The sequence below is a fragment of the Arachis ipaensis genome, chromosome B10 (assembly GCF_059453495.1).
Source record: "Arachis ipaensis isolate K30076 ecotype BB chromosome B10, ASM5945349v1, whole genome shotgun sequence".
NCBI lineage: Eukaryota > Viridiplantae > Streptophyta > Magnoliopsida > Fabales > Fabaceae > Arachis > Arachis ipaensis.
The window spans coordinates 102524386-102533732 of record NC_142435.1 but is presented as its reverse complement, the minus strand read 5'-3'; the positions used below and the strand labels follow the sequence as shown (position 1 = coordinate 102533732).

Below are 9347 nucleotides of genomic sequence, written 5' to 3'. Positions count from 1 at the left end.
AAGCAAGCATTTAGAGTAGGAGAATAAAAGAATTCAAAAATAGTGCACAATGCCATACGGGCATTTTCACAAACACATAGCATGCATGGTAAATAAGCTTATGAAAATAATAAATTGAACATTGGTGCACGAAATTGTGATCTCAGGCAACGGCGCCAAAAACTCTGTACGCACGTCTTAATAAATCGTTTTTCATTCGCAACTTCGATACAACTAAGGTATAAAACCTTACGTGAGTAAGGGTCGATCCCACGGAGATTGTTGGTATGAAGCAAGCTATGGTCATCTTGTAAATCTCAGTCAGGCGGATAATAATTGATTATGGAATTTTTGAAATTAAATAATAAATAGACAGAAAATAAAGATAGAAATACTTATGTATATCATTGGTGAGAGTTTCATATAAGTGTATGGAGATGCATTCGTTCCTCTGAACTTCTGCTTTCCTGCTGTCTTCATCCAATCAATCTTACTCCTTTCAATGGCTGGCTTTATGTAAGGACATCACCATTGTCAATGGCTACTTTTCATCCTCTCTGGAAAATGGTCCGATGCGCTGTCACTGCATGGCTAATCATCTGGAGGCATCACCGTGGTTAATGGCTGCATCCTATCCTCTTGTGAAAATGGTCCAAATGCTCTGTCACAGTACGGCTAATCATCTGAGGTTCTCGATCATACTGGAATAGGATTCACCCTTCTTTTGCGTCTGTCACTACGCCTAGCACTCGCGAGTTTGAAGTTCGTCACAGTCATTCAATCCCAGAGTCCTACTCGGAATACCACAAACAAGGTTTAGACTTTCCGGACTCTCATGAATGCCGCCATCAATCTAGCTTATACACGAAGATTCTGATTAAGAGATCCAAGAGATAATCATTCAATCGAAGGTAGAACGGAAGTGGTTGTCAGGTACGCGTTCATAGGGAATGATGATGATTGTCACGTTCATCACATTCATGTTGAAGTGCGAATGAATATCTTAGAAGCGAAATAAGTTGAGTTGAATAGAAAAACAGTAGTACTTTGCATTAATTCATGAGGAACAGCAGAGCTCCACACCTTAATCTATGGAGTGTAGAAACTCTACCGTTGAAAATACATAAGTGAAAGGTCCAGGCATGGCCGAATGGCCAGCCCCCCTGATCTAAGAACTAGGCGTCCAAAGATGTCTAATACAATAGTAAAAAGTCCTATTTATACTAAACTAGTTACTAGGGTTTACAGAAGTAAGTAATTGATGCATAAATCCACTTCCGGGGCCCACATGGTGTGTGCTTGGGCTGAGCTTAAAGTTTCCACATGGAGAGGTCATTCTTGGAGTTGAACGCCAGTTTGTAACGTATTTCTGCCGTTCAACTCTAGTTTGTAACGTGTTTCTGGCGTTTAACTCCAGACTGCAGCGTAGAATTGGCATTCAACGCCCTTTTGCGTCATCTAAACCCGGCCAAAGCATAGACTATTATATATTGCTGGAAAGCCCTGGATGTCTACTTTCAACGCAATTGGAAGCGCGCCATTTTTAGTTCTGTATCTCCAGAAAATCCACTTTGAGTGCAGGGAGGTCAGAATCCAACAGCATCAGCAGTCCTTCTTCAACCTCTGAATCTGATTTTTGCTCAAGTCCCTCAATTTCAGCCAGAAAATACCTAAAATCATAGAAAAACACACAAACTCATAGTAAAGTCTAGAAATGTGAATTTAACATAAAAACTAATGAAAACATCCCTAAAAGTAACTAGATCCTACTAAAAACAGACTAAAAACAATGCCAAAAAGCGTATAAATTATCTGCTCATCACAACACCAAACTTAAATTGTTGCTTGTCCCCAAGCAACTGAAAATCAAATAGGATAAAAAGAAGAGAATATACTATAAATTCCAAACTATCAATGAAACATAGCTCCAATCAGATGAGCGGGACTTGTAGCTTTTTGCCTCTTGAATAGTTTTGGCATCTCACTTTATCCATTGAAGTTCAGAATGATTGGCATCTATAGGAACTCAGAGTTCAGATAGTGTTATTGATTCTCCTAGTTCAGTATGTTGATTCTTGAACACGGCTACTTTATGAGTCTGGGCCGTGGCCCTAAGTACTTTGTTTTCCAGTATTACCACCGAATACATAAATGCCACAGACACATAATTGGGTGAACCTTTTCAGATTGTGACTCAGCTTTGCTAAAGTCCCCAATTAGAGGTGTCCAGGGTTCTTAAGCACACTCTTCTTTTTTTGCTTTGGACCTTGACTTTAACCGCTCAGTCTCAAGTTTTCACTTGACACCTTCACGCCACAAGCACATGGTTAGGGACAGCTTGGTTTAGCCGCTTAGGCCAGGATTTTATTCCTTTAGGCCCTCCTATCCACTGATGCTCAAAGCCTTGGGATCCTTTTTATTTACCCTTGCCTTTTGGTTTTAAGGGTTATTGGCTTTTTTCTCTTGCCTTTTGGTTTTAAGAGCTTTTGGCTTTTTCTGCTTGCTTTTTCTTTTTCTATTTTTTTTCGCCCTTTTTTTTTCTGCAAGCTTTGTTCTTTGCTGCTTTTTCTTGCTTCAAGAATCATTTTTATGATTTTTCAGATTATCAAATAACATGTCTCCTTGTCATCATTCTTTCAAGGGACAACATATTTAACATTCTTAAACAACAACTTCAAAAGACTTATGCACTATTCAAGCATTCATTCAGAAAACAAGAAGCATTGTCACCACATCAATATAATTAAACTAAGTTCAAGGATAAATTTGAAACTCATGTACTTCTTGTTCTTTTGAATTAAAACATTTTTTTCATTTAAGAGAGGTGATGGATTCATAGGACATTCATAACTTTAAGACATAGTTACTAAATACTAATGATCATGTAATAAGACACAAACATGGATAAGCACTTAACATAAAGAAAACGAAAAAAAGAGAATGTAAGAACAAGGAATGAATCCACCTTAGTGATGGTGGCGTTTCCTTCTTGAGGAACCAATGATGTCCTTGAGCTCTTCTATGTCTCTTCCTTGTCTTTGTTGCTCCTCCCTCATTACTTTTTGATCTTCTCTAATTTCATGAAGGATGATGGAGTGCTCTTGATGTTTCACCCTTAATTGTCCCATGTTGGAACTTAATTCTCCTAGGGAGGTGTTGATTTGCTCCCAATAGTTTTGTGGAGGAAAATACATTTGAGGCATATCCGGGATCTCATGGTGATGAGCTTCATGCGTCTCTTGAGCTCCATGGATGGGCTCTCTTGTTTGCTCTATCCTTTTCTTAGTGATGGGCTTCTCTTCCTCAATAGGAATGTCTCCTTCTATGTCAATCCCAGCCGAATTGCATAGATGGCAAATGAGGTGAGGAAAAGCTAACCTTGCCATAGTGGAGGACTTGTCAGCCACCTTGTAGAGTTCTTGAGGTATAATATCATGAACCTCCACCTCTTCTCCAATCATGATGCTATGGATCATGATGGCCCGGTCTATAGTAACTTCAGACCGGTTGCTAGTGGGAATGATTGAGCGTTGAATGAACTCTAACCATCCTCTAGCTACAGGCTTAAGGTCCAGTCTTCTCAGTTGAACCGGTTTGCCTTTTGAGTCAATCTTCCATTGAGCTCCTTCCACACATATGTTTATGAGGACTTGTTCCAACCTTTGATCAAAGTTGACTCTCCTTGTGTAGGGGCGTGCCTTCTCTTCCATCATTGGCAAGTTGAACGCCAACCTTATATTTTCCGGACTAAAATCTAAGTAATTCCCCCGAACCATGGTGAGATAATTCTTTGGGTTCGGGTTCTTACTTTGATCATGGTTCCTTGTGATCCATGCATTAGCATAGAACTCTTGAACCATTAGAGTTCCGACTTGTTGGATGGGGTTTGTTAGAACTTCCCAACCTCTTCTATGGATCTCATGTCGGATCTCCGGATACTCATTTCTCTTGAGTTTGAAAGGGACCTCGAGGATCACCTTCTTCTTGGCCACAACATCATAGAAGTGGTCTTGATGAGCTTTGGAGATGAATCTTTCCATCTCCCATGACTCGGAGGTGGAAGTTTTTGTCTTCCCTTTCCCTTTTCTAGAGGATTCTCCGGTCTTGGGTGCCATCAATGGTAATGGAAAAACAAAAAGCTTATGCTTTTACCACACCAAACTTAGAATTTTGCTCGCCCTCGAGCAAGAGAATAAAGAATAGATGGAGAAGAAGAAGAAAATATGGAGGAGAGGAGGGAAAGGTGTATTCGGCCAAGAAGAGAAAAGAGGGTTGTGTGGTGTGAAAATGAGGAAGAATAGAGGGCTATATAAAGGGAAGGGAGGGGGGTTAAATTCGGCCATATAGGGTGGGTTTGGGTGGGAAATTGATTTTGAATTTTGAAGGTAGGTGGAGTTTATGAGGTGGGTTTATGGGGAAGAGTGGATGGATGTGAGTGGTGAAGTGGTGATAGGGAAGAGAGATTGAGGTGATTGGTGAAGAGTTTTGGGGAAGAGTGTTTATTTGGAAGAGAGGATGAACATTGAGAAGAGGGAAGAAAGTGAGTGGTGGTAGGTGGGGATCCTGTGGGGTCCACAGATGCTGAGATGATCCTGTGGGGTCCACAGATCCTGAGGTGTCAAGGAATTGCATCCCTGCACCAATTAGGCATGTAAAATGCCTTTGCATGCAATTCTGGCATTTAAACGCCGAATTGATGCTTGTTCTGGGCGTTCAACGCCCAGATGCAGCATATTTCTGGCGTTGAACGCCAGCCAGATGCTTGTTTCTGGCGTTCAGTGCCAGCTCTTCTTCACTGCGCATTTCTGGCATCTGGACGCCAGGATGCTACTTGTTTCTGGCGTTCAACGCCAGATCCATGCTCTGTTCTGGTGTTGAACGCCAGCCAGATGCTCCTTACTGGCGTTTAAACGCCAGTAAGATCCTCCTCTAGGGTGTGATTTTTCTTTTGCTATTTTTGATTATGTTTTTAATTTTTTTGATTTATTTTGTGACTCCACATGATCATGAACCTAATAAAACATGAAATAACAATAAAATAAAATTAGAGAAATAAAAATTGGGTTGCCTCCCAACAAGCGCTTCTTTAATGTCAATAGCTTGACAGTGGGCTCTCATGGAGCCTCACAGATGTTCAGAGCATTGTTGAGACTCCCCAACACCAAACTTAGAGTTTGGATATGGGAGTTCAACACCAAACTTAGAGTTTGGTTGTGGCCTCCCAACACCAAACTTAGAGTTTGACTGTGGGGGCTCCGGTTGACTCTGTTTTGAGAGAAGCTTATTGTGCCTCTTTTCCATGTTTACAGAAGGATGACCTTGAGTTTTAAACACAAGGGAGTCCTCATTCAATTGAAGGACTAGTTCGCCTCTGTCAACATCAATCACAACTCTTGCTGTGGCTAGGAAGGGTCTTCCAAGGATGATGGATTCATCCTCATCCTTCCCAGTATCTAGGACTATGAAATCAGCAGGGATGTAAAGGCCTTCAACCTTTACTAACACGTCCTCTACTTGTCCATAAGCCTGTTTTCTTGAATTGTCTGCCATCTCTAATGAGAATTTAGCAGCTTGCACCCCAAAGATTCCCAGTTTCTCTATTACAGAGAGGGGCATAAGGTTTATCCCTGAACCAAGGTCACACAGAGCCTTTTCAAAGATCATGGTGCCTATGGTACAAGGTATTAAGAACTTTCCAGGATCCTGTTTTTTCTGAGGCAATGTCAGTTGATCCAGATCACTTAGTTCATTGGTGAACAAGGGAGGTTCATCTTCCCAAGTCTCAATACCAAATAATTTGGCATTCAGCTTTATGATTGCACCAAGGTACTTGGTAACTTGCTCCTTAGTAACATCCTCATTCTCTTCAGAAGAGGAATACTCATCAGAGCTCATGAATGGCATAAGGAGGTTCAATGGAATCTCTATGGTCTCTAGATGAGTCTCAGATTCCTTTGGTTCCTCAGAGGGAAGCTCCTTATTGATCACTGGATGTCCCAGGAGGTCTTCCTCCTTGGGATTCACGTCCTCCTCCTCTTTTGTGGTTTTGGCCATGATGGTCATTTCAATGGCCTTGCACTCTCCTTTTGGATTTTCTTCTATATTGCTTGGGAGAGTACTATGAGGAGTTTCAGTGATCTTCTTACTCAGCTGGCCTACTTGTGCTTCCAAATTTCTAATGGAAGACCTTGTTTCATTCATGAAACTCACAGTGGCCTTAGATAGATCAGAGACTAAGTTTGCTAAATTAGAAATATTTTGTTCAGAGTTCTCTGTCTATTGCTGAGTGGATGATGGAAAAGGTTTACTATTGTTAAACCTATTTCTTCCACCATTATTAAAGCCTTGTCGACGCTTTTGATCCTTCCATGAGTGATTTGGGTGATTTCTCCATGAGGGATTATAGGTGTTTCCATATGGTTCACCCATGTAATTCACCTCTGCTATTGCAGGATTTTCAGGATCATAGGCCTCTTCTTCAGAACGCGCCTCTTGAGTGCTGTTGGATGCAGCTTGCATTCCATTCAGACTCTGAGAAATCATATTGACTTGTTGAGTCAATATATTGTTCTGAGCCAATATGACATTCAGAGTATCAATTTCAAGAACTCCCTTCTTCTGAGGCGTCCCATTACTCACATGATTCCTCTCAGAAGTATACATAAACTGGTTATTAGCAACCATGTCAATAAGTTCTTGAGCTTCTGCAGGCGTTTTCTTTAGGTGAATGGATCCACCTGTAGAAGTATCCAATGACATCTTAGCTAATTCAGACAGACCATCATAGAATATATCCAGGATGGTCCATTCTGAAAGCATGTCAGAAGGACACTTTTTGGTCAGTTGCTTGTATCTCTCCCAAGCTTCATAGAGGGATTCACCTTCTTTCTGTCTGAAGGTCTGAACATCCACTCTAAGCTTGCTCAGCTTTTGAGGAGGAAAAAACTTGGCTAAGAAAGCCATGACCAGCTTATCCCAAGAGTTCAGGCTATCTTTGGGTTGAGAATCTAACCATACTCTAGCTCTGTCTCTTACAGCAAAAGGGAAAAGCATGAGCCTGTAGACTTCAGGATCTACTCTATTAGTCTTAACAGTATCACAGATCTGCAAGAATTCAGTTAAGAACTGAAAGGGATCTTCAGATGGAAGTCCATAAAACTTGCAGTTTTGTTGCATCAGAGAAACTAATTGAGTTTTAAGCTCAAAATTGTTTGCTCCAATGGTGGGAATGGAGATGCTTCTTCCATGTAAATTGGATTTAGGTGCAGTAAAGTCACCAAGCATCCTCCTTGCAATATTATTATTTTCGGCTGCCATCTCCTCTTCTTGTTCAAAAATTTCTGAAAGGTGCTTGCTGGATTGTTGTAATTTAGCTTCTCTTAGTTTCCTCTTCAGAGTCCTTTCAGGTTCTGGATCTGCTTCAACAAGAATATTCTTGTCCTTGCTCCTGCTCAAATGAAAAAGAGGGAACAGAAAAATAATAATAATAGAGATCCTTTTTGCCCAAGTATAGAGGTTCTCTTATGTGAGTAGAAGAAAAGAAGAAGAGAAAATCTGAACTCAGAGAGAGAGGGTTCGGATTTTTGGTGAGGGAGGGAGAGATGTTAGTAGATGAATAAATAAATAGAATGAGATGAGAGAGAAAGAGGATTTTCGAAAATAATTTTTGAAAAAGAGTTAGTGATTTTCGAAAATAGTTTTTTTTTTTTTGAAAAAGGTTAGTAATTTTCGAAAATTAAAATAAAAAATTAAAATAATTGGTTAATTAAAAAGAAATTTTGAAAAAGAGGGGGATATTTTCGAAAATTAGAGAGAGAGAGAGAGAGAGAGTTAGTTAGGTAGTTTTGAAAAAGATAAGAAACAAACAAAAAGTTAGTTAGTTAGTTGAAACAAATTTTGAAAATCAATTTTTGAAAAGATAAGAAGATAATAAGTTAGAAAAGATATTTTAAAATCAAATTTTTGAAAAAGATAAGATAAGAAGATATTTTTGAAAAGATATGATTGAAATTAGTTTTGAAAAAGATTTGATTTTTAAAATCACAATTAATGACTTAATTCACAAGAAGTCACAAGATATGATTCTAGAACTTAAAGTTTGAATATTTCTTAACAAGCAAGTAACAAACTTGAAATTTTTGAATCAAAACATTAATTGATGATGTTATTTTCAAAAATTAGGAGATAAAGATAAGAAAAAGATTTTTGAAAAATATTTTTTAAAATTTTCGAAAATAACTAAGAAAAATGAAAAAGATTTTATTTTTGAAAAAGATAAGATTTTTAAATTGAAAGTTTGATTTGACTCATAAGAAACAATTGAATTTTAAAATTTTTTGAAAAAGTCAATCAAATTTTCGAAATTTATGAGTGAAAAAGGGAAAGATATTTTTTTTATTTTTGAATTTTTAATGATGAGAGAGAAAAACATGAAAATGATGCAATGCATGAAAGTTATGGATCAAAACAATGAATGCATGCAAGAATGCTATGAATGTCAAGTTGAACACCAAGAACACTTTGAAGTTCATGATGAACATCAAGAACATATTTTTGAAAAATTTTCAATGCAAAGAAAACATGCAAGACACCAAACTTAGAAATCTTTAATGCTTAGACACTAAGAATTCAAGAATGCATATGAAAAACACCATACAACACAAAAACAATGTAATATGAAGACCAATCAAGAAGGTTTATCAAGAACAACTTGAAGATCATGATTAATGCAATGCATGAATACAATTTTCGAAAAATGCAAGATGAGTATGCAATTGACACCAAACTTAAAAATTAACTCAAGACTCAAACAAGAAACACAAAATATTTTTTATTTTTATGATTTTATGATTTTTTTTTGGATTTTTCGAAAATTATTTGAAAAAGAAAAATAAGGATTCCAAAATTTTTAATATGAATTCCAGGAATCTTGTATTCTTATTCTAAAGCTCCAATCTGAGGGTTAGACATGGCTTAATAGCCAGTCAAGCTTTAGCATGTAAATCTTTTGGATCTGGAACAGCAGCAGGTGTATTAGCAACAACTAGCTTGCTCTCGATAATGTTGGGTTGGAAGCCCCAGTCTAAATGAATTTAGACATGGCTTTATAGCCAGTCAGGCTTCAACATGCTTCATGAAACACTAGAATTCATTCTTACAAAATTTTAGAATAATTTTTGAAAACAGATGAGAAATTTTTGAAAGATTTTTGAAAAAAAAATTTTTTTTTTGAAAATAAAACAAAAAGAAAATTACCTAATCTGAGCAACAAGATGAAACATCAGTTGTCCAAACTCGAACAATCCCCGGTAACGGCGCCAAAAACTTGGTGCATGAAATTGTGATCTCAGGCAACGGCGCCAAAAACT

At 38.1% G+C, this 9347-nt stretch overlaps 1 non-coding gene across 1 annotated transcript; it reads left to right on the top strand.

Annotated features, from left to right (window-relative positions):
* Positions 1–6792: 6792 nt before the first annotated feature.
* On the top strand, positions 6793–6900 carry LOC148581120 (small nucleolar RNA R71). Its single transcript, XR_015896163.1, has one exon. It is a non-coding gene; the product is annotated as a small nucleolar RNA R71 (small nucleolar RNA).
* Positions 6901–9347: the final 2447 nt, after the last annotated feature.